The sequence below is a fragment of the Capra hircus genome, chromosome 9, assembly GCF_001704415.2.
Source record: "Capra hircus breed San Clemente chromosome 9, ASM170441v1, whole genome shotgun sequence".
Classification (NCBI taxonomy): domain Eukaryota; kingdom Metazoa; phylum Chordata; class Mammalia; order Artiodactyla; family Bovidae; genus Capra; species Capra hircus.
The window spans coordinates 9,261,798-9,288,290 of NC_030816.1; the positions used below are offsets into that span (position 1 = coordinate 9,261,798).

The window sequence follows — 26,493 nt, forward strand, 5'->3', positions numbered from 1 at the left end:
CTGTGTTTCTTTTCTGGGAAGGTGATTTCAGGAAAACTCTTTCTTTTCCCAGTATTACTCATTTCTAAGAGTCTGAGATTGGACATTGGATGTTGTTTTCTAATGAACATGAAACCAGAACTAGCTCAGCATCATGACACAGAAAAATCATAAGCTCCTTGGGAGTAATTTGAGAAACGGGTTGTAAAAAGAATCAAAAGTTCTTTTCTGAGACATGCTTGGGAACTCAGAATGCATTTTTCCGTAGGAAATTTCAGACCAGTCCACCGCAGCCAATGGCACTCATCACAAAGGCAAGAGAGTGCTATACTAACAACATTCTAGAACCTGATCAGAACTGCTGAGAGGACGCATCACAAGTCCCAAGCAGGGCTCCCAGAACCACGGCCCTCTTGCTTTCCCTGTTTAGCGGCAAGATCTTCTGCTATCCTCCAACCCCCATTTGGTTCCAATGAGCCCCACAGGAGGTTTCTGCCCAGCGTGAGGTAAGGCCACTCCAGCGAAGGCCTTTCCAGGACCTTGCAAGGCCCACAGGACCTGCATGGTGGGGCTTGCCTGAGAAGAAGCTTCCAGCGGAGGAGAAGGATATGAGAGCCTCTAGATTCCAGAATTATAGAGCCATGCCCCAGTGAGAATGGGATTCCGCAGGAAGTTTTCACTGAGTCTGGTGGGGCAGGAAAGGGGCTTAGAGGGGAGTGGTAGAAAGAGCCAGATGGCAAAGGGAGGCAGAGCCTGATAGGAAGAGATTTTAAGGGAAGTAATTTTCCTGGTAATGGTTTCATCAGAGGGTCCTTTGAGAGCCCCAGGAGAAGAGCAGCAGTGGAGACTTTCTGTTGCCATCGCCACTGGTGAAGGCCCCTTTAAATGACCCTGACTTATCTATCTGTCCATCTCGCCTGGGCCCCAAGTCCTGCCTCAGACTGTGTTCACATGACCGTACCTTTGACCTCCTCTTCTGTGACGGGGACATCCTGTTTCAACACAGTGTCAGTATTTATCCTCCAGCGCCAGAGGGCAAGTCAGAGTCGCTTCTGCTTTTGGAACTGATTAGGTTTCGGTCTGTTTGTAAGAGCACATTCTAGGACCAAACCCTTGTATCTCTGTGGCCAGGACAATGCAAACGTTTCTCTGCTTTTCCTTTTCCCTCTCCAATACTAAAGACCCACTGTGTGCTGGACTTACTTTGGTCTTGAAGGAACGAGAATGAATGCTAGTGGTGGTTGGGTGGAATGGTCGGCGACAACACAGTTTAACACAAAGTGGTAAATATTATGGAATCATTTGGAATCCAAGCTTTGGGCGCAAAAGGAGGAAATGAGTAATTCTTCCCATCCATGTGTTAAAGAGACCTAAAACAGTGGGAGCCAGAGCGGGGGCCTCTCAGGAAGCTGCAGTGAATGCAAACAGCTGTAACCACCTCTGAGGACCCAAATGAGTGAGCCTTGGTTACCCTGCAGTCACCAAGATCAAAGCAATCCCGCTGTGCTTGGGTTCTTTGACACCTAATCTAAACAGATTCACCCAGATGCTTGCTCACTCATGCTGCCTCTTAGCCATGGGCTTTTCTCCCCACCTCCAACCTACAGATATTTTGGGGAATCCCCATGTGAAGGACACCTAGAGAGCGGAAAACCAGAGCATAATGGCCAGAATGTGTTTGGCTGAACCCTGACAACTCCACCGTCTGAGATTTCTTTCCTCATTGGCTCTGATTCCGCCAGTTAGGGGATGGATGAATCGGGCAACTTTTTTTTAACCTCCTTGTGATTCAACTTCCTCAGCTTCAAAAGGCGGATTTCCCAGCCTCGTGGATTTGTTATGAGAGCAAAACAATACAATGCACAGAAAATGCAAGGCATGCTGCCTGGCTGTAAATGGGCCCGGAAGAGCTGGCAACTACTAGTTCTGTTTGCCTCTTCTCTCTAGAGGCTGCCCCAGGCCAAGAAACACGAAGGCTGCTTCCCCTGTGGTTCTCAGAGGTTTCACCGCTCACAACCCACATTCCAGGGCCTGCAGCGGGCCCTGCTGTGGATCCCAGGGAGACACAGTGCGTCTATGAGATTAAAGATGTGGTCGCCCAGAGCCTGATGCCAGGAAATGTCAGCAGATGGTTCTCCCTTCACCCGGGAGTCTAGGGTTTCCGCTGTCTGGACATCCGTCATTGCCATACGCTGCCACCCTCAGGGCATTGCTCCCTGTAGCTGCCCTGCCCGCCAGCCAGAGGCTGGGGCACCGCTTTCCTTTCCGTTTCCCACAGTGATCTAGGGTTTGATCCAGAAGGAATGGAGAAGCGGGGTGGGGGGCAGGCAGTTGGGCACAAGGTCCGGCTGTCTTTTGATCAGATGCTACATCATCTGATGCCCCTGTGGGAAACCTTTCCTCTGCCACGTCTGGATCCATGGGGCCTTGGGATGAAGCTTTGGGGAGGAGCAGTGTGTGAAGATAGTATCTCCTGGAGTATTTCCCCTCCCTGTATCTTCTGTTTCCTTTCCCCACTCCCAACGTGGTGGCAGGCTCGAATCTTATAGTCTCGGGGCAGTGGGTGGTACCTCTGAGCGTGTTTGAAAGATGGAGCAGGGGAGACACAGCCTGCAAGCCTCTCTGAGTCGTGCTTTCTAGAAGTTCCTTTGAGGAAATACACCCAGGCTCTGAAAGAAGTGAGGGGAAGAGACTGTAAAGAAAATGTCTTGAAGAAGTAAGGCTGCCCAAGCTTCCCTCTTGCTCTGATTTCACCTCCAAACTGGAAACAGAGACCCCAGACGGGAGTTGAGGACAAGGCCTGGGGTGTATATGCTGGTTTCTTTTGTTACATCACCTGTCCCTACAAAGCTGGCAGCTTAAAATACCACTCACGGTTTTGGTTCTGTAGAACCAGCCGGTCTCACAAGCTACAATCCTGTCCTGTAGGTCCAATCTGGTGGGGCTGGATCTCTGCTCAGAGTATCACAAGACTGAAGTCAGGGTGTCAGCCAGGCTGGGAGAAATCCACTCCAAGCTCACTTGGGTTGGAAGAACTCAGTTTCCTGGCACTTGTGGGGCTGAGGCCCATGCTCCCCTGCTGGCCGCCAGTCAGGGCCGCTCTCCATTCTCCCTTCAGGCCAACAGTGGTGTGTTGAATCCTTCCCATGCTTTGAATCCTTGACGTCCTCCTCTATAAGCAGCAAAAACGCTCCGCTTGTAAAAGACTTAGGTAATTAGGTCAGGTCCACGTGAATGCTCTCCCTAATGTAAGGTCAACTGATTCAGAACTTCAGTTACATCTGCAAAATCTCTACACAGCAGTACCCAGACTACTGTTTGTTGAACACTAAGGGAAGGCGTGTGTACCCCTGGAGCCAGGATTCTTGGAGGCTGTCATAGAATTCCACCTCCTGTACTCCTGGGGCAAGGAACTGAAACTTGCTTCCCTGCAGAACCATTAAGGCAGCAGAAGGAAAGAGTGGGTGATGCTGTCCAGGGATACAGGATCACGGGGACCCCTGCAGAGATGCTCACACAGTCTAGGTTTGACATGAAACTAATAGGACAGCGTTAACTCCCCAGTCATGAAGCCCCCATGTGGAACGGGACAGTGGGCAAGTGAGAAGTGACCAGCTGTAACCATTACTCTCAAAAGTATGCACTTAGACACACCATTAGAAATGAAATTGACTTACAGAAATCAATGACGGTGATATTTCTTTCATAGCCACAGGATAGCAGTGGGAGACCTTAGTACCTCCAACACTACCTCTAGTACCTGGTATGTTTTTTCATGACTGAATGAGTGAACCAGGGAATGAAACTAGTAATGAATGGTTGGCAAGTTCACAAGAGCCACCAGCTTCATGAATCAACCTTTCTTTAAGCAATGGGAAAGGAAAAAAATGTGTCAGGGAAGCTCTTCAAAAGTTTGGTGAAAAGTTATTAAGTATGATGTTAAAAAAATAATTCTTTAATCAAGATTACTGGGAACATGCTAGATCACAATGGTAAGCCAGTTTCTTTCCTGCAGGATTTTTTTTTTAATGCCAGTGTACGTTATTATATAATAACATATGTGGGACAGTATATGTGTCATTTTCAAAATTCATTTGAAAACAGAGAGCCTCCTTTGTTCCTGACAGTGTATTGGTGAGAATGAGCTGGGTCATGCCATTGGAACAAAATCTCAGTGGTTTACAACAATGTTTCTCTTCTCTTTCAGGTTACATGACAACTGCTAGGTGGCCGTAGATCTTTTCAACATCTTCTTCACTCTTGGATGAAGGCTGAGAGGGCAACTCCCATATAAGCCACTGCTGGTCTCATGGTGGAAATCAGAAGAAAATTGTAGAATCTTGCCACAGTCTTAAAATCTTGCTGGAAGTGGCACCCATTTTATTGGTGGAAGCAAGTCACATGGCCAAGTCTCATATAAATAGACCGTATATAACCCTCCTACGGGGAGCATTTAGCAATACTGTCTATGTGTGGAACACACTTTTTAAAAGCCCCACGTTAGGGATGGAGAGCTTGACAGTCACTCTGGGCTGGGGGCACCCCGAATTGCCAATGGCAGAGGAAGGAGTCAGAACCACAGGGCAGAGTGAGATTAGACCACAGACAAATCTTGGCTTTCAGCCCAAATCTATTAGACTTGTAGTTTGTGCTTTTCTGTCAACTTGAGAAAAACAGTAAGCAAAAGCAAAAGTTATAATTATCTGAACTTTCACTGCTTTAGCTTAATAGCCCTAGATATTTTTAAAAGAAGAAAAACATTAAATCTTCCACTATCTTTGGCCTAAAAATTCTGATTGTTGGCCATATCCAGGAGAAAATTGAAACCTGCCTGCTCCTCTTGAAAGGGAAAAGATTTTATTTGGTTTTCTTTATGCTATGAATGGTACGGAGCTCCACGAGTGGGAAATTAGCACAGGCCACCCGAGGCTCACAGGGCTGTGAGCAGGTCCAATTTGGCCCTGCCAATGTGTCACTGCAGATAGGTCGAGATGACTTGATGAAAAACAAACAGTTGTGTCTAAACGACTACCTAACTCTGGGCTATATCTGGGCCAATAACAAAGCCGGTGAAAGGCTTCAAAATCCTAATGAGAGAACATGGTATTCTGCTGCCAAGATAAGGAAGAGGATTCAAGAGGAAAAGGCACAAACCCAAGGTTGATGATTGAGGCTTTGTTTTTTCTTTTTCTACTTCTTGCCTTCACCTTCTCTTCTTTTGAACTTAGCAGGGGACTGAGAGGACAAAAATAAAAGCAAGTATGATCATTACCAGCTGGGATCAGTAATTAGCCAATAGGTATGGTTAAACTTCGGGCTTCCCAAGTAAAGAATCTGCCTGCCAGCGCAGGAGATTCAAGAGATGTGAGTTTGATCCCTGGATCAGGAAGATCCCCTGGAGCAGGAAATGGCAACCCACTCCAGTATTCTTTCCTGGGAAACCCCACAGAGAGAGGAGCCTGGCGGGCTACAGTCCATGGGGTCGCAAAGAGTCAGACACGACTGAGCGCTCCCAGTCAAACTTCATCCTCCTGGCTGCATCCTGAAAGCACATCAGATTTTTACAGATAATCCCAGTAACAGTTTCATCCCAATGAATCCATATCTGACATTTCCAGAGTAAGGATTACTCAGCGAGCTGCACTTTTGTAAGAAATACCTCTATACTCTTGCCCTGAGTTGCTGACCTGTTCAATACAGTTAGAGAACCACTTTCAAGATTGGCTTTAAAATGGGATCACATCTGCTGGACTCTCTCACCTGTCACTGCCTCTACCATTCACTCTGGTCCCTTCATTAAAGAAACTTTTCTAATGATGTGAAAACAAACTTTTAATATACACTCACCACACCGACATATACCATGTACAGTTATATGTCTTAACTTAAAACTTACTTTAAAACCAAATAGTTATACATTAGTAGCTAGAAAGACCATGATTGAAATCTTCTGTTCTAACAAAGCTTCTTTAAGATGGTTTTAATTGATGCCCTTTCAAAAAGCCTAGAACTGACCCACTGAGTGTTTTATAAATGTGTGGGTTTACCCTTTCCTGGGTCATGTGTTTTGAACAGCATAACTATTAAGGTTTGTATTTTCATCCCTGCTCCCAAGCTACGTGGCTTCACAGACAATACAATTGAGCTGAATTTGATTTTGAATGAAACTAGTCCTTGTTCTTTGGAGAAGGCAATGGCACCCCACTCCAGTACTCTTGCCTGGAAAATCCCATGGATGGAGGAGCCTGGTGGGCTGCAGTCCGCTGAGGGTCAGACACGACTGAGCGACTTCACTTTCACTTTTCACTTTCATACATTGGAGAAGGAAATGGCACCCTACTCCAGTGTTCTTGCCTGGAGAATCCCAGGGACAGAGGAGCCTGGTGGGCTTCTGTCTGTGGGGTCGCACAGAGTCGGACACAACTGAAGCGACTTGGCAGCAGCCGCAGTCCTTGTTCTCAGCTACATGTCATCAGGATTTGCAGCCAGTACCCCAGGCGATACGATGGGCTTTTTCTTTACACATGAAAGAAGTTGTGTTTCAAGTCTTTTAAGTGGTTTTATGCAAAATAAGTTAGTTTGTACTGCCTAAAATGAGGACAAATCCATCAGAGTGTTTACAAAACAATAATCTATACTCTTCTCCTCCACATGGGTGTTTTGTTTGTTTGTATTTTGGCCTTGCCACACAGCATGTGGAATCTTACTTAGTTCCCAACCAGGGATCAAACCTGCACCCCTGCAGTGGAAGAGCAGTCTTAACCACTGGACCACCAGGGACATCCCCACATGTCTTTATGAGTTTGATTAAATTATTTTGTTAGGTAAAACCTATAATTAAGATGTAATAAGAACCCCCTACATAACTTATAAGTAGAAGTCAGAGCTAATCACGTTGAAACACTGGACAGTTTCTCAACTTGGTGCTTATTATTAAACTGTCCAGAGAAATGGAATATGATATTTTATTTTCTTCTAGGCTATGAAGAATATATACTATAGTTATAGCTTTGATTTTTAAGTGTTTTAAGTTATTTTTCCGACTTTTCATAGTACCAGAAAACTAGAGGAAATTTGAAGAAAGAAGACAATGGTCAGGATTCCTGTCAGTGAAGACCACAGATGTGAGCTAACTTGATTGTGGCAAATAGTTACTCCCTGTTGGAGAGAAAAGAGTATGTCGTTGGCTTATAAATATTTCAGGTGGAAAGTTTTAAATTCCCCTTTTATAAAAGCCAGCTTTAAGAGAACCTGAATCCCATTGCCTAAACCCAAAACTTTTCACTTTTCTCTTTCCCCTCCATGACCCCTTCCCACCCCATCTACATAAAACTTTCAAAAAATATAAAGCGTCCCTTTTAGAAGCCAATAGACAAGAAATTCACTATGAAGGATTTTACACCTTGGGAAATGTAAAAGGTCATTTTCCATGAGCCTAACAAAGAAAATTTCTGTCCTGCCGAGAAGTCACGACCACATTTGATGACAGGTTTTCCTTACATCTTGGTGATATTCCCTCACACTCAACCAAGAAAACAGAACAGATGCTTCTCTGATTTCAGAGCACCAATCCACAAACCTTCTTTTATTTTTTTCTATTTTGGTTGTGCCGGGTCTCAGCTGTGGCATGCTGGGTGTTTAGCTGTGGCATGTGGGATCCTGTTCCCCAACCAGGCATTGAACCTGGGCCCCCCTGCACTGGACCACCAGAGAAATTCCCACAGCCTTCTCTTACCCACTCATGTTCTTTGTTCTCCCCTTTGCTGAGGGAAGAGGTGCTTCTGCTCCTACTCAGCGTCTCCTCTGATCCTCTGGACCCATCTCTCTCTCGTTTTTACCAGGAGGCCCTCCACCCTTGCACTTCTTTCCCCCATCCTTTATTTTTCATTCTCTGAATCCCTCAGCATATGGACACATGCTTATGTGTTTCATTCTCAAAAAACCAATGATGAGTACATTTAAAACACTCCTTTGGCCCCACAGCACCCTCTCCTCCTGACTCACTGCTCTTCTCATCTTCACAGCAAAACTTCTCAAAATGTATGTCTACACACTGTCTTCACCCCCAAACCCCTTTCTCCCCTCCCCTGACTGCACTTAACAGGGTCACTGACAAGCTGTATGTTGCCATTCCCAAGGTCGTGTACCTGCTGCCCTCATGTAACCTGAACTCCCAAGAGCTCTCAAAGAGGGGACCGCTCCCTCATTCTTCAACACGTTTCCCCCTCGATAGTTCCACCCCTTCCTTCGTCTCCTCCTCTGGTCCTGCCCTCTGCTTTTCTCTCCCTCATGCTCCTCCTCTTCCTTGGCCCAGGCGCTAAGGTTGCAATGCCTCAGACTTAGTCCTCCTTCTCAGCACTTATTCCCTGAGATGAAATACTATTTGTGTGCTAGTGACTTCAGAGTCGTCGGTTAGGACTCATACTGCAAATAACCAAAAATCCAACTCTGTCGTAAGTAATAAAGGGGAGTTATTGGCTCCCTTAACTGAAAAGTTCAGATGCAAGATAATTTTCATGGGTTCAGCAACATTATCAGGAATTTCTTTTCAAGTCTGTCCCACCTCCCATGCTATTGGCTTCATTTCAAGCTGATGTCCTTCATGTTGAGAAAATGGCTACAGCAGTTACAGATATTAATCACAAATCATGCTGCCAAAATGAGAGAGAAGGTTGATTTCTAGTTGCTTTCTTCATGCTCTCAGCAGGACAGGAAACATTCTTTCTTAGAAGACCCCAGAAGTGTGACTCCACATGTCCCACGGGCCCAGATTTTTCACAGACATACTTCTAATCTATTTCCTTTGGATAGGGTAATGCCACGTGCAGGGTGGCTTCAATCTTCGTTACCTAAATCAATAACAATGACATGGGAGAGGATTATCTTGATGAAGATAAAACAGTCATGAATCCATGTCAGATTTCAGGTGAGGAGTCAGTTCCCTCCAGATAATATGGGTGTGACACAGTGGTGATGGGAAAGAAAGCATCGGGGGAGGTACCCCATACTCTCTTCAAAATTATGCTTTATCTCTGATTTCTCCTCTGTGCTCCAGACTTAAATATCCAACTACCTGTTTTGATATCTCCTTGTGACATAATCAAATGAGCACTCTTGACTCTCTGTTACCCCCACCTGCCCTCACCAAGTCTGGCTTCTCCAACAAGGACCTCCTTGAATAGCACAGGGGACTCTGTTCAATGTTATGTGGCAGCCTGGATGGGAGGGGAGTTTAGGGGAGCATGGACACATGTATATGTATGGCTGAGTTGCTCCATGGTACACCTAAAACTATCACAATGTTGTTAATCAGCTATACTCCAATATAAAAAAGTTTAAAAAATTTTAAAAATCCAGTTTCTTATCTAATATTCTGTTGTCAATAAACGGAACCACGATCACTTTGCAAAAGACCAAGACTTAGAGATTTCCTTTGTCTTCTTGCTTGTCCTGACGCTCATAATCTAATCCACCACCAAGTCCTATTGGTTCTACGTCCCAGGTATATATTGTAGCTATTCATTTCCCCGTCTCCCTCCACTGTCACTTTCTAGGTTCACGTCATCACGGTTTCTTGCCTAAACTATTGCAGTTACCAACCAAATGTCGTCTTGATTTCCCTCTTGCCCTCCTATAATCCATTCTCTACACAGCCTCCAGGGTGGTCTTTCCAAAGAATCTGATCATTGCCTTTCAAAGGCTCTTAAATGTCACTGCCATTTTTAAATCCTTTTAGTGATTTCTCAATCAATTTTTTAAAGTATTTATTTATTTGGCTACACCAGGTCTGTTACCACACGTGGGATCTAGTTCCCTGACCAGGGATCGAACCTGGGCCCCCTGCATTGCTAGCTCAGAGTCTTAGCCGCTGGACCACCAGGGAAGTCCCCCTCTCAGCCTGTTTGAGTGGAAACCTCAACTCTTTATATGAAGGCCCTCCCGCAGCTAGCTCAGGCCCAGCTCTCCATCATTATCTCGTTCCACTTCCTCTGTTCTTCTGTTCCAGAGATGGGCCTTTTCCACGTGCTACACGTGGTCAGTTTGGATTTTCTTTCACTGTTGAACTCTTAGATCTCAACAGCCCGTTCTTTGATCATAACTTCTTATCCTTCCTGTCTCCTCCCTCCTACTTCAGTCACTCCTTATGTTCTCCAGGCCCTGACTCTTTCCCCGATCCACAGTGTAGCCATCCCTCCACCTGTGCTTGCTTCCTGCCCAGCCAAGACAACATTGAGAAGATTATACAATCTATACAATCATTAGCACCATTGTCTGATCTGACCTTTGGCCTCGACTCTACCCAACACACTCTTCAACAATCTTCCTCATGTCTCAAGCCAGATCCTCTCTCATTCCCTTTAAACTGTCATCAATCTTCAATGTCATCCCCTCTCTCATCATCTAGCTTCTTTTTAAAAAAAGATGTTTTTATTTATTTGGCTGCAGAGTCTTAGTTGCTGCATGTGGAATCTAGTTCCTTACCAGGGATTGATCCCTGAGAAGTCCCACATCTAGCTCTTAAATCACACACACAGAAAGCTCCCTCAGCCTCCTGCCCTTTTACCCACAAAATAAGATATCTATTTTTAATTGTTTCTATCTTATCTCACAGAAAGAGGTTCTTTTAGTTTGGATGGTGTCTGCTGTAAGTACCAACGTATTAAAATGAATAGGGTTTAAGCAGGAGGGAAATATAAACCTTCACATAACAAGAAGTCTGAAGTTTCAGGAGCTGATGCCATCAAGGACCTGTCTCCTTCCCATCTCTCCACACTGCAGTCCTCATCAGGTTGGCCTTCATCTTTAGGTATCACTTCCTCACTCAACATAGTCCAAAGGCAGAAAGGTTAGTAGTGAGATCTCTTCGTATATCTGTTGACTTGAAAAATATTCACAGCCTAAAAGTTGAGATGCTTTATTTGATAGGAATTTTTAGGACTTCAAGCTCAGGAGGCAGCATCTCAAGTAACCCTGAGAGAACTGCTCTGAGAAGGTGAGGCAGGGAGCCAGGTTCTATAGAAGTTTTGCAACAAACAGCAGGTAGGCTGAGTGGCCAAAGATCATTGTAAATTAAAGGAAAACCAGATATCTCAAGTTAAAGGACTTAGTGCTTTTCTGTGTACAGGAAGATATACAAGAGTCTGGGCTCCCTGACATCCTTCCTTTGTTATGCACCTCGGCTCCCTGGGACCGGTACCCTGTGTCTGCTTATCCTGAGCTTCCTCTGCTCAGGGCTCACCCTGTGGAGTGGCTGCAGTCTGATGCTGCTAGATGGCAGTCCTTTCCCTCCTGAGTTTCCTCGGGGCTCACTGCTTCCTGTTGGAGAGTTGCAATTGATGATGGCTATGATATCCTTTGTTTATTGATATGGCAAGCAATGTTCCATTTATCATCTCTTTCATCAAAAGTGGAAATCTTCCCCAGGAGCAACCAGGTATACTGTATCCAAGGCCCATAACTGCCAATGACACGCGTCGTATGCTATAAATGTTTATAACTGCTAGCTCTCCATGAAAATGCAAATGATCCTCAGTAATTTACCTTCAGTCAAGACCTTGTTTTCCTTTTAATTCCAGATCTCCACAGCCAAGCATCTTTTATACACTGACATGGTAAGATCTCCCAAGCATCTCTAAAGCTTCTGCCACTGCTTTGCTGGTAAAGCCCATGGCTGACATCAGTTATCCCAATGAGATGGTTTAGAGAGTCATTTTACATCCTTCCATTTCCTCTACCTGTATTCCAAGGAAAGCCGAGCATTGGGACTCTTTCCTAAACATCTCCCAAGTCCTTACTCAGGGGCAGGGGCCATATTCAAGAGCTCACCACCTCCTTCTGCCTCATTGCAGTAGCTCCAAGTGGTCTCCATGTCTCTGGATTTTCCTGCGCACCTTTAATCTATCCTGTCCTACTTTTCTAGAGGTCTTTCTGTTGCCTCAAAATTCTTTAGTGGCTCTACATTTTCCAAAGGGTAAATTTGAGCCTCCTCTGATTTATGCGTGGACCACCAGGACCTGGACTCCAAGAGCCTGTCCTTTCTCATCTTCTATCATCCCCTCCTTCCCTTCTTACTCTAATCTCACCCTTTCACCTGTTTGTGCAAAACACACTGTAGTCGCTCCTGCTTCATTCCTTTGCACATTCTATTCTTTCAAGTGTACTTTCTTTGGTTCTATACCCAGAAGACTCTCCGTGATCCTCACGCTCATGCAGTTGTGTCCAACCCTTTGCAACCCCAGAGGCCCGTCCGGCTCCTCTGTCCATGGGATTTTCCAGGCAAGAATACTGGAGTGGGTTGCCTTTTCCTGCTCCAGGGGATCTTCCCGATCCATGTCTCTTGTTGTCTCCTGCATCAGCAGATGAAGTCTTTCCCACTTGTGCCAACTGGGAAGCCCAGAAAACACTCAGGAAGTCTCTGTGCCACTGTGAAGTCTTCTCTGAGTAAATCAGAGAAAATAGTGGTTTCTCCTCTCTTCTGACTGCCTTTTGCATATATCATTATGAACAGAATTCTCATTATATTTTAATTCTTGGTTTGTAGACATTTTAAGGATAAGGTTGGTTTTATCCCTGGACCCTCTCTGCCAAGAATAGTACCTAGCACACAATAAGCATTAAATAAAAACTTTTTGAATAACGAACATATTAATACTGAATCTCTAGGATAATAGTTGGTACTGTTCAAAAGAAAACAAAGGCTGGTTTAGTAAAGCATCGCAGTGATGAGTCCCAGATCAAGATCGCCAGGCTTGTAAAGATCAGATAACTCTACTCATCTCCTTGTCAGCCAGCCATCAACTTTTTCCCAACAATATGGTAAGATTGGTATAAATGTGTCTACTATGCAAAAAATAAACTTCATGGTCTATTGATAATAGGACTTTATATACAGTGGAAAACACATAAAAATACACTTTTGAGATAAAATCAGATATGCAAGACTTCTAGAAGCTAATTCATCCATTTCCTCTCATCTAAGTTGATATTAGGCCAATTACATTAGAAGACATCTTTTATTCCTAATTTCTTACATACCCTGCAACCTTCCAGCACAAGTTTTGCATTCTACATTTTTGAACCTTCATCCTGAAGGGATCACTGCTTCTCTACTATCGTGTCTTGCTTTTTGTAACAGTCTATTGCTTGGAGAGCAGATTTAGGAAAAACTATGACTACTATTTGGCTATGTTTTGCTTGAGAGGCAAGGCTAAGATTGGCCCTGATGGTCATTGGATGTGGGTCTGGAGGCTGAGTTTATCCATCTCTGTTGCTCTCCATAGTAAATGATGTCACCAATTTCACTGTCAGTGATTTCAAGGATGACAGGGTTTAGGCGAGATTTTTTTCTATCTATAGGTGTTTCTTTCTTTGTATCCTAAAACGGATTTTAGTTTATATTTCCTAAGTAAAATCAGAGTCCTTTTGTGTGTAAACAGTAACAGGGACTCCAGATCATTTCCTACAAAGTGATGGATTGACTTTCTCTATAATTTTCTCAAAAAGCACACATCAGAAATCATATAGTTATTAAATTCATTCTTAATTAAATAGAGAACAAGTCTTTAAATTATTTGGAATTCAGAAAGAATGAAAGTATGGATGCATTGGTGGAATAAATAAAGAACAAGAGTTGAATCCTGAACATTTCTTTAAAGTATCTTCAGGAATCCTTTAAAAGGTCTTGGATTGATCAGAAATAAAGTAATTGATAGGCTATTTTAAAACTATTGATTGCTGGGTCTTTCCTATTGATTGCTGGCCATGTGGTTAAGACTCTGCACTCCCAAAGCAGTAGTCCCAGGTTCGATTCCTTAGTCAGGGAACTAGATCCCGCATGCTGCAACTAATACCTGATGTAGCCAGATAAATTTAGAACAAATTATTGATTGCTAATCTACTTAGTGAAAAGTTACTAGCCTCACTAGTTACTATTTTGGCTTACTTTACCTGAGCTAGGGTCACCTAAAAATTGTTTCCATGGCTTTTAGAGTTGAAATTAAAATTAAATAGATTTTGAAATGTATTTTGAGTCCTTATCAGGAGAGTTTTTAAAATTATAGGCACTTTGAAATAAAATCTTAACAAAATTTTATCATAATCCAGTAGGGACCCTGATGGCTCAGATGGTAAAGAATCCACCTGCAATGCTGGAGACCTGGATTTTATCTGTGGGTCAGGAAGATCCCCCTGAAGAAGGAAATGGTGACCCACTCCAGTATTCTTGCCTGGAATAATGACAGGCTACAGTCCATGTGATTGCAAAGAGCTGGACACAACTTAGCAGCTAAATGCACACACGAGCATAGTTCTTCAATTTTACCAAGTCCTGTTGTCGCAATTCCCGCTTCTTCTCAAGGAACAGGAATATACATCACGCTGGCATCCACTCAGGACTTCCTGACTATATCCTTTTGCTTATCTTTGAATTTGAAGTGATATCTCATTGCCGATTGCACTGGCATTTATCAGAGTAGTGTGAGACTGAGCAGCTGCATCTTTCAAAAATGCGCAGTATTTTTGTATAAAGTATACTCATTAAAAAATGGAAAAAAAAAAAAACCCACAAAACTCAGGAAGAGAAAGCTCGCCCTATAGGGAAGATTCTTGGGATGGAGGGCCTCTATTGGTATTTGGACCAGGGAAATGGATACAGGGCCTGGCAGAAAGAAAGACAGAAATTATTCTAGTGGGGGAAGGTGGGATAAAACACATCAGTTCAGAAGCAGCTCATACGGAGAGCTGTCCTTCAGGAGATGGAGATGCTCACGCAAGACTAATGTCGGAATCCCACGGAGCTTACTGGAGTCCATGGGCAGGCATTTGGATTTCCGAGGGAACTGAAAAATCCTCAGAGCAAGTTAAGCCTGTGATCCATCACCCTATTGGACCAGCTGGAGTCCAGAAACACACTTGCATCCTGCTTTCCAGACCCCACCTCCATAAGAAGTTAATTTGCATTGCACAACCCAGTCTTCTGGCTTCAACAGAAACATTTCATTCTTTAGAAATTACCCCCAAATATTTATAGCTTGACGAAGCTAATTTAAAACACACAAGAGAAGGCATGCCATGCCTGATGGAGTTCTCTGGGCTGCAGCTGCGGGTGTGGCCATGCGTCTGGAAGCCAGCAACAGTCCTCTGGGGCCTCTCTGTTACAAGCCATGCTCTCTCATCAGGACCGCCACTCAGGTCACCCGGGTCACCTCTTGCTGTCACTTAGGTGACCGTCCGGCATGGATGCCGCTGTTGCCCGTCACGCGTCCTTCAGAACCTAAACTTTCGAGGCATTTGGTCCTGGAGCAACATCCTGAGCTTGTCTGAAGATCGAGGCATGTCATGTCCCACATCCTGACCCAGCAAAATGTTTTACAATCCGTATCCTAATCCAGGAAAAGCTGAAAACCTAAGGAGTTTGCCCTGAAAAAAATGAAAGCAATTAAATCAAACAATTGGGAAAAGATTGCCTTTGTTCTGCAGGGAAGATTCCACGCGTGCCCCAGGGCCACAGGCAGGAGTCTGCCAACACTGCAGGCAGTCCCAGAGCTGCCTGGGTCACCTGACCCAGCCAACCAGATGTTTCTGCATCTTCTCCTCAGCTCTTCAGTGGAAGCAGGAATGATCGTGAGCCTCTTTAATATTAAAAGAGCCAGCAAGGGATTTTCCTGGCGGTCCGGGGAGCTAAGATTCCGCACTCCCAATGCAGGAGGCCCAAGTTCAATCCCTGGTCTGGGAACTGGATCCCGCGTCTTGCAACTAAGACCTGGCACAGCCTAATAAATAAATAAATAGTTTTAAAAAGACACCAAAAGCTTCTCAGATTTCCAGAGAATGGGAATATCAGTGTAGGTATACTGGACAAACTCTTTACTTCTCCAATTAAACTAGTTAAGTTCCAACTGGAAAAGACTTTTCTCAGACATTAGAAAGGGCATGAGAGGAGAAACTTAAAACATGTTGTTTGCTCTGAAATGTCAACATGAAGAAAATAAGAACAGAAGACGGGAGCAGAAGAGGGGGCGCCATTAGGAAACAGAAGTGCCCACCAGGTCACGTTTGTTTGGAAGCAAATATTGACTTCAGCCCACATTTGACTCCCACATGCCTCCCAAGAAAAGCAAGGGGGCAGAATGACAAAGCCCAGCATCGTCATTGCCATCAAGGGATATGCAGATCGCGGTCTTAAAACAAGCCTCGCAGACCTGGGCAGCTTCACCCACAAGAAGGCCACCGCTCTGCTCTGTTCTTGCTGTTTGACTAACACTCATCTCCGGTGAAGCGAGCATGGAGTTCCTGCCACATGCAGTGCTGTGATTCATGACATTTAACAGATGAGGAAGGGCCCCCCCTCCACCTCCAGGAATGAGCCACTGGGCTGAGACTGGGCAGAAAACAGCCTGAAATGAGTCACACCATGTGAGACGGCACAAAAGATGATTCACTGGGTCCCAAGGAAAATAAAGAGGAGGGGACCCTGGTGTCACCGGGGGACGCTAAGGTCCTGGTGGGCAGAGTTTATTGGTCTGCCTCCCTGGGTGCCCCACGGAGCTGGGAGGGGAGTGAGGAGGAGGTGCTGGGTGGGAGCAGGGCGCAGCGCCCGCTGGGGTGGGCACCGCAGGGCGGCTGGTTTTCAGTCCAGGATCTCTGCGGCCTGGGGACACATCTGCACTCAATGCTCTGAAGAGGGTGACGTGAAATGATTTCTCCAAAAGGCCGCACAGCTGGCCTCAGAGAAAACCATTTGGAATCGTTTTCCATGTACGTTACCTAGAGGCAAGCTTTCCCTCCCCGGTGCTAAATTTAAACCATTCCTGTCCTTTCAGACGCTCTATTGAAAATCTGTTTCTCATAGAATGTCTCTGTCTTGGAAGTAGCACGCGACCCTCTCATGTAAAAATGGAAGGGAATCTGAAGCATATAAGTCACCCGCTCATTCTTTCTGTCTCCCTTGCTCACTCTCTACACACATACACACCTTGCTCTTTTAAGACAAATTTTTCAGAAGGGAGTAAGGAAGGCATGGAAGGGAGAGAGATGTGCTTCCCAGGATGGGGAGGGGCTGGTGTCCAGTCCCTGCCAGCAGTTCACAGGCCGCAGCGCCGACTGACTCATGCAGGAGCCCCAAGGGCATCACTGGTTTCCTCAGTCGCCCTCTAGGAGAAGAGACAGAAAACGTGATATTATAAACGTTCCCACAGAATCACAGCCTTACTGGATCCAAGGGAACCACAGGCTTACACGGCTGCTCACCAGGCTGGAGTGTAAATAAGCCGATGAGTCCCACACAGCTGAAGATCTCACAGAAAACATTTCACACGCACCCTCGCACATGAGAGAGGGCCAATGGGGAAGCGTACACAGTCTGACAGAGTGCCCGTTCTACGCTCGAATGCTGCAGTGAGCTTTCAAGTCCTCCAGTATTTCTTGCGGAGAAGGCGATGGCACCCCACTCCAGTACTCTTACCTGGAGAATCCCATGGATGGAGGAGCCTGGTGGGCTGCAGTCCATGGGACGGCTAAGAGTCGGACACGACTGAGCGACTTCACTTTCACTTTTCACTTTCATGCATTGGAGAAGGAAATGGCAACCCACTCCAGTGTTCTTGCCTGGAGAATCCCAGGGACGGGGGAGCCTGGTGGGCTGCCGTCTGTGGGGTCCCACAGAGTCGGACACGACTGAAGCGACTTAGCAGCAGCAGTATTGCTTGAGAGCTATCTCGGTGGCTCAGACGGTAAAGAATCTGCCCACAATGCAGGAGACCCAGGTCCAGTCCCTGGGTCCGGAAGATCTCCTGGAGAACAGAATGGCAACCGGCTCCAGGATTCTTGCCTGAAAAATCCCCCGGACAGAGGAGCCTGGCGAGCCCCAGTCTGTGGGGTGGCAAAGAGTCAGACAAGACTGAGTGACTAACACTTCACTTTACTTCAGTATTTCTTGATGCATTTTAAAAGCAAAGCTAAAAATAAAGCAAAGTCAATGTGTAACTATTAATTGTTGTTGTTCAGTCACTAAGTGTGTCTGACGGTTTGCAACCCCATGGACTGACAACAGGCCAGGCTCCCTCGTCCTCCACTGTCTCCCGGAGCATGCCCAAACTCACGTCCGTTGAGTAGGTGATGCTATCTAACCATCTCATCCTCTGCTGCCTCCGTCTCCTTTTGCCTTAATACCCTTATGTTAACTGTAGAGCTCATGATCATTTCAAGAAGTTAAAAACCACGTTTAAACGAAACTCAGGAAGAGTTCTGGCTTGAAGTCCAAACACAGATGCTCTTTGCTGTCGGCAGACACGGACCTAGCTCACACCCCTGACGACGATGACCCACAGGCCTGAGCAAACCGCATCGCTCACTTTGTCCACACGTCTTGGTTTCTCGTGGCGACAATGCTGCTCCTCACCCTAGCTCTTCTCCCCACCTGGAGTGAGCGAGCCCCGGGAGGCGACACTGCCGTATAGGGGGCGGGAAAGATGCCGGGGTTCTGTGCAGTTGGGAGCAGTGCCCGTAAGTGCCTAGAAGTGCAGGAGAGGGTTGGAGCTGTGTCTTGTCTGAGGATCCTCCCCCATTCCCTGTGGGGCCCAGGAAGAACATGGACTAAGTCAGCCTTCAATGCCCCTCTCCAAAAGTGAGCACCACGGCTCGCCTGGAGCCCTCAGCAGAGATGGCTCAATGAGAATCGGGCAAAGTCGTGGGCTGTTCTATACCCCAGGTAACAGGCCTACCGAATACTGCCTTAGAGAGTCCAAACCCTCCAGGCTCCTGGCTCTCTGGAGTTTCCAGGGTCTTCTATCCAGGCCTTTTGCCAAAACTGCTGTTACCACTACGCATTGAGATTATGATGCTCAGCAAATGTGGCTGGAACCCTCCACTCGACATTTGAAGGGCTATGACATAAAGCCACCGGGAAAGAAAGGCATTCTTTGTAGAAAGCCCTAGATCACCATCCATCATTTCAAGTGTCAGTCTTCCTCCTCAGCCATATCGTCGATGCTTCTGGCCTTAATTTTGGCAAGGAAACCACCTGTCGTGTTCTCAGGCTGGAGCTAAGAGATTTAGCCTGCCTGGGGTTCTGCCACGTTTTTTACCCATATTAAGTGTTGCTGAAGCACGTAATCCCCTCACACGTGTCGTTATGAGGGATTTGTCATCATGAGAATGTTTTCTGAAAAGTCAGGCCATCAGTGACAACCCAGCGTGTATCAGTGTACGCTGGTGACCGCAAGCGACTCTTCCGCATCAGTTACCATGTCATTTTGCGATACCTTGCCTGCGTGTTCACCACAAGGTCACCTGCAAAGTCATCTGCAAATGTCACCACCGCTATAGTGACAAAGATGAATGACACTGCTCTGTTACCCAGCCAAAATGGTCAACACTGGCTCCAGCCTACCGACTATACTGCTGATTGTAAACATCTTCTTGGTGGAGTTAGACCAAAGTTACCTCCATGAAGGTTATGTTAATGAAGCCCAGTCCACTTCCTGCTTGGTCCCTGAAATCTTTACTCAATGCTCAGAACAAAGTTTGATTGATTACGTGCTGAATTTCAGAACACACAAAAAAAATCCGTATTTTCTCTTTGATTAGCAGAGCCTGACAATACGTAGTTACAGAAATCTTTCTGTGAAGTATCACAAGATGAGGGACTTTCCTGGTGGTCCAGTGGCTAAGATTCTGTGCTTCCAATGCAGGGGGCCTGGGTTCAATCAGAGAACTAGATCCCACATTCTGTAACTAAGAGTTTGCATGCTGTGACTAATGAAAGACCCTGCCTGCCACAACAAGGCCTGGCACAGCCAAATAAGTAAGTAAGTAAATAAATATTTCTTAGAAATACCACAAGCTGATTCATAGGTAAGAGGCGTGAAACCAGGACTCAGAGTCAGGTATCAAATGAAGCACAATTCTAAGGCATATTTCTTTTCTAATAAAAGGTATTTGCAGAGCTCTCCTTTTGCCGTAAGAAATAGTTTTGGTTCTTCAGATAGCTAGTTTCTAACACTGGCTGTCTCCTGAGGGTTTCCAGGGTCCCTGCTCAAGGCGGTGGTTTCTACAGAGGAGAAAGGGTAGCCTAACAGCCATGTGTGAGGGAGGCCTTGAGCTATGCCCAAAGGCTGGGCCAAGAATAGCCTACTTTAGAATATAAAATAAAAATTAATTCCCATTTTGAGAGCTCAAAGAGCTCTGAGATGTTTTTTTTAAAAAAAGCTAACTTTGATGGCAACTCACTGAGATAAGGAACAAAGGTTAACCAGATTCTTATTCAACTATTGCAATTCTAGGCAGGAAAGAGCATGGTATGCCAGCAATCCAGTCAATCAACTGGGGTCAAACCAGTTGAGTTCAGTCGCTCAATCGTGTCCCACTCTTTGTGACCCCATGGACTGCAGCATGCCAGGCCTCCCTGTCCATCACCAACTCCTTGAGTTTACTCAAACTCATGTCCGTTGAATCGGTGATGCCATTCAACCATCTCATCCTCTATCATCCCCTTCTCCTTCCCACCTTCAATCTTTCCCAGCATCAAGGTCTTTTCACATGAGTCAGCTCTTTGCCTCAGGTGGCCAAAGTATTGGAGCTTCAGAGGGGTTAAGCCACTCTGCACTCACTTCAGGTCTGTGTGCCACCAACCTAGCTTCCTGTTGAAGCGTCACTTCATGCTTTCATGCAACATGCTTGTCCAACGTGTGAAACTAAATTCAGAATCATCTTCCTGTGAGTGTAAATACTTCTGCTAATTGAAATCTTGGCCTTCATAGTCGCTACCTTCATTGTTAAAATACAGCCAGAGTGACGTTTGGTACCACTCGGAGTTATGTTCTAATGGAAAAGTCTATATGAAGTTCATGCCAAATTGAAAAGTCGTAAGGGCAGCTGAGCGAGCGCATTTATTCACAAATGCTCTGTTTAACTAAGAGCGTGTGTTTAAACAGTATCCCACACTAAACCCCAGATTTTGAAGCACTGCTTATTCAGTAGCCAGTGAAAACCAGCCTATCATCCGTGTAGCAGCATTGACTATCAAATTGAGGTTTGTTTTTTTTTTTTAACATCCTCTGTGTACAAGCCAGACTACCACTGGAGATCAAATTAGGTCCTAAGAAAAGATTTAGATTGTGTACCTGTAGCTGACATTTCTAACATTCAAACGGGGGCTGAGTCACAGCTGCGTGTGGGCAGGAGTGTGGAGCTGGGGCAACTGGAGGGGCATGGAGACGGTTCTGTACTAAACTCGCTTCCTGGGATGGGGTGGAAAGGCAGGGAGGCTGAGTAAGACAACCAGCATTTATCCACGTGCCTATTTACAGTTAATGGGAACATACATGCAAGCCGTTGGTCTATCCGTGTAACCTATGAGGCAGGGATGGAAGGAGAGATCAGGTAAACTCTGGGTTACTATCTTGGAAAGTGGACAAGAGAGCAGGATTTTTTTTTTTTTTTTTTTTTTTTTTTGGTCACACAGGATCTTAGTTCCCTGACTAGGGATCGAAAGTCTTAACCATTGAACCATGAGGGTCCTTGGTCAGGAAAGTTTTTTTTTTTTTTTTAACTTTTTATCTTATATTGGAGTTCAGTCGGTTAACAGCGTGGTGAGAATTTAAGGTGCACTGCAGCGTGACGCAGCCATATGCATACATGTGCGTGCGTGCGTGCTTAGTCACTCCAATGTCTCTTTGCGACCCTATGGACTGTAACCCACCAGGCTCCTCTGTCCAAGGGATTTCCCAGGCAAGGATAGTGGAGTGGTCACCATTTCCTCCTCCAGGGGATCTTCCCAATCCAGGGATCGAACCCACGCCTCTTGCATTGCAAGTGTACTCTCTACCCACTGAACCACCTGGGAGGCATTCTTCCTCAAATTCCCCTCCCATCCAGGCTGCCATATAACACTGAGCAGAGTTCTTGGCCTGGGAAATTTCTAAACCCAGATCCTTAAACATAGCCTTGTTGGGAGATTGCATTGAGATTTTTTTTTCAAAACTTTTCTTTCTTATTAAAAGAAGAAAGCAAGGACAGTGTCCATGAAGCACAGTGCCCCTCAGAAACCTCCCCCCCCCACCGTCCCAAGAAACATAATGACTTCATTCGCCATGTGTGGTTTGAGTCTGCCTAAGTATTGATATAACCGTAACAGTTCTTGGTACAGCAGTGTCTCAGTGCTATAAGAAGTATTGTACTTTACAGTCATTTCCAAACTGGAAACAGGTTTAAGAAATGGTAAAGGAAAGGAGGCGAAACTCAGGATTCCTTGGAAAAGAAAAGTACCCTAATTCTCTGTGTGCTTGATTTCTCCTGTCTGCATTCTCCAACACTTTTCCACGAGGGGTCTGTCCCAGTTCCAGGCCCCTGCATTCTCCTTCCTGGTGGCTCGGATGGTAAAGAATCTGCCTGCAATATGGATCCCTTGGTTGGGAAGATCTCCTGGAGAAGGGGATGACTATCCGCTCCAGTATTCTTGCCCGGAGAATGCCACAGACTGAGGAGCCTGGTGGGCTACAGTCATAGGGTCGCACAGAGCCAGACACGACTGAGCAACTAAGCCTTTCCCTTCTCGACCCCACCCGGCAGGACGTGGTGCTGAGTCACACAGCCGGTATAGGACCCCCTGGCTCAGATTCCCTCTGCCCTCAAAACTCCTGGGCTCCGCTGCATCTCGGGCTGCCCGCTCCCCTCTGCAGTTTGGCCTTGTGTTCAGAGTCGGGTCTCTGTCTGTGTTCTCCTTTAGCGTGCGTCAGTCAGTTAGGCTCTTCATCCTCAAAGCAGATGCTCCATCCCGAGCCTGCCTTAATGGAGCCGGAGCCATGATGATTCTTGCCAAACCACACCTGGAGCTGGCTCCTGCCCACTCGTCCCTGCAACTGCTGGGGCAGACCATCCGGGATCACGGCTCTTGTGTGTTGGCTCCAAGAGCCCAAGCAAGTCCCCAGTCTCTGTGCTACTATTTACTGGTGTGTAACTTTATTTACTATTTACTGGTGTGTAACTTGTCTCCAAGATGGTGACAATAACCGTCCCATCCTACATGCACTTTTTTTTTTAACTTTTGTATTTTGAGATAATTAATAGACTCAAGAAGTTGCAAAAATGATACAGTCCCACATAGCCTTCAATCAGCTTCTCCAAATTATGATGGCAGAAGTATAGCTATCGAGTGACATACAATTACAGGGCAATATACAGTGATGTAGCACAGATGGAAATTGACGTTAGTCTATTACCGTTACCTGGACTATAGGCCTCATTCAGCTTCCATCATTTTTTAACCTGTATGTGTGTGTGTGTGTGTGTGTGTGTGTGTGTGTGTGTGTACCAGTGCATATAGTTTTATACAGTTTCATACCGTGTATAGATTCGCATATGATCACAGTCAACGCACAGAACTATTCAGTCACCAAAATAGGATTCCTTTGTGCTTCTTCTATTTTCCTGGGCCCCTCTCTCCCAAACACCACTCCCTGCCCCAAGTCGCTGTCACCTGCCAACCACCAATCTATTTTCCACCTCCATACTTTCATCATTTTGAGAATATTCTAGAAATGAAACCACAGAGTATAATCTTGAGATATTCTCACTAAGCATAAGATCCTTGAGGTCTAGCCAGGCTGTGGCTTGTTATCAGCAGCTCATTCTTTTTTTTATTGCTGAGGAGTACTCCAGTGCATGGATGCGCCAGAGCTGGTTCAGTTGAATGCAGGGCAGGAGGGTTATCGCTGGCATCTTGGAGACAAACGACACGGTCCTCTGGCTGCATGAGTGGACAGTGGGCGCAGAGGCTGAGAACTGTTCACCCATAACGTGGGAGGTGTGAGCTGAAGGCTTGAGCTGCACCCAGTATTTTACTATCGCACAGAAAGCCACTATGAACGTTTGTACACAGATTTTGTGTGAACACAAAGTTTCACTTCTTTAGGATAAATGCCCAAGAGTGAAATTGCTGGGTCAGATGGAAAGTGCGTGTTTTACGGGAAACTGCCAAGCTGGTTTCCAGAGTAGCTGTACCATCGTACATTCCCACCAATAAATAAAAAACTCCATTTCTCCACATCGTCCCTCATTAGCATCTGGTAGGATCACTTCTTTCCACTTAAGCCCTTCTAGTAGGCGTATAATGATATCTCACTGTGGTTTTAATATGTGTCTTTCTAACGGTTAATGATGTTGAACATGGTTTTGTGTGCTTATTAAGCCATCTGTGTCTCGTCTATGGTGAAATATCTGTTTATATCTTTTGCCCATTTCATAACTGGATTTTTTAAAAATGTTGTTCTTTATACAGTCTATTGTGTGCAGCTTGCCTTTCGTCCTCTTAAGTGTCTTTCACAGCACACAAGTGTTATCTTCTTTTTGTCTGAGGGACAGTACTTCTGATGTCATGTCTGAGAACTATGCACCTATAGAAGAAACTAACATGTATCTGTACATGCTTGAGTATGCATAAAGGAACTAGAAGGACAATTAATCTAATAAAAGCGTGGTTATCTGTAGTGGGAACCAGGAGTTGTGGGCAGGAGCAGGAGGCATGTCTCTTCATCTTTTCATATGATTTGAGTTTTTAACTATATGGATATGTTCATTTAAAGAGGAGATCATGGGTTTTGGAGTCAGGTCAGAGTTTTAGTACAGGCTCCAAGATTAGCTGTGGGAGCTTGGGAAAGTTATTTTTTTATGACTTCCATTTTCTCATCTTGTAAAATTAAATGTAAAAGTAGACATAATATCTCACCGACTTTTAATGAAGATTAAGTGAGATAATGTGTATGAAAATTTTACTCAGTAAGTAAAATTGACTTATTTAAAGTGACTCAATCATGGGATCGAATTACTAATCATGAACCAAAGAAAGATTTACATTTTAATATAAAATAGTCCCTAGTTTTCCTGCTTCATGACAGTTGTCTTTGGTGACGTATTGCCCAGTTTTCTAGGCTTGTTAAGTTCTGCTGAGGAATGAAGTGCCTGCTTCTGTGATCTCTCTTCTTCAATTAACGCTGTTCTGATAAGTAAGCATTTTTAGTGATAATAAGCTATGTTCTGTACCTGAACTAGTACTTTGTAATGTTTCATTAGGTAGAAATCATTCCTCTTACTGTATGGGTTAAGAGGGCTCAGAGAGGTCAAGTGACTTGCTAGACTGTCTAATTCTAGAGCTTCTATGTCTAACTTTGTTACCGGTGTAATTCAGAGTATTCCCTATAGAACTCCAGTCCCTAGGGCTATTGCTAAAAGAAAAGAGTTCACTGGTTAAGTGATTTTGATATACTGCTAAAAAATAAACATATAAGAGTCCCTCTTTGAGAATTTCCAATTCATTTTAGGAAATTAAAGGTTCTGAAAAGTCCTGTAGTCTTTAACCCAGCATTTCCCAAATTAAATTAGCAAATGGGCATTTTAGAAATACAAAGAACTAATATGTGGATAAACACCCCTTGGAATTAGCATTCCATAGGAAACATTTTAAGGAATCCTGCACTGAGCATACATTTCTGTCCTATTTTAAAATGCTTGATATTTCTGTAAACTAATTCTGTAGTGATACTGAATGTTTCAGCTTCACAAGAACTCCACAAATAGCTCATTCATATGGGGTCATAGCATCTTCCTAATGTAAAGAATAATCCTATGGCAAACAGTGTATGTATGTATATATGTGTGTGTATATATATAAAATATGTATGTATGTATTATATATAATATGTCTTTGGTTTATAACAATAACTCTAGAGGAATAGCAAGTTTACACCAACAACTCTGAAGGTAAACGATGTTAAAGAGAACACAAATCTCCTTTCTAACAAGCCTGCTTGAATGGTGTATAGTTCTGAAAAGTTTAAGGTCATTTGGAGGGTTCTATTTAACTAATGCAAAATATATGTTGTATAACATACTAGCTTAATTATAGTACTTACTTCCAATCTCTCTTCTTGTAGGCTCTTAGAACATACCATGTTATATTACATTTCAGTCCCCAGACAGGAGGAGCACACCATATTCTCCGTCTTGAATTCTACTATCTGTACAGTATCAGAGGGCGGTACTGGTAAAGAATCTGCCTGCTAAGGCAGGAGACACAAAAGACGAGGGTTCGATTCTTGGGTCGGGAAGATCCCCTGGAGGAGGAAATGGCAACCCGCTCCAGTATTCTTGCCTGGGAAGTCGCAAGGGCGGAGGAGCCTGGCGGACTACAGTCCGTGGGACTGCAGAGAGCTGGACGTGACTGAGCGACTACGCGCACAGCACATAGGGCACTAGCTCTTTAAACCAATGCTTGGTGGCGAGTGTGATGCTGATGGCTTTAGATATAGTTATGGACATACATAAAATATGAAATCATACTAAATGCCTCTTTGCCTCTAAAAGTTTTCCATTTCTAAGGACGCAAAATGAGTCAAATATTCTTATTTTATGGTCATAACATCAGAGTAATGAGCAAACCCAGACTGGTCACTGTTCCATGTTATTCTTAGAAGGTTAAGGAAAATTCATCTTTTCTCTCCAGCTGAATGTTATTTCCATTTC

General features: G+C 44.8%; 1 non-coding gene across 1 annotated transcript; it reads right to left on the reverse strand.

The window, feature by feature from the left end:
* On the reverse strand, positions 9,790–9,862 carry TRNAA-AGC. The gene has a single exon. It is a non-coding gene; the product is annotated as a tRNA-Ala (tRNA).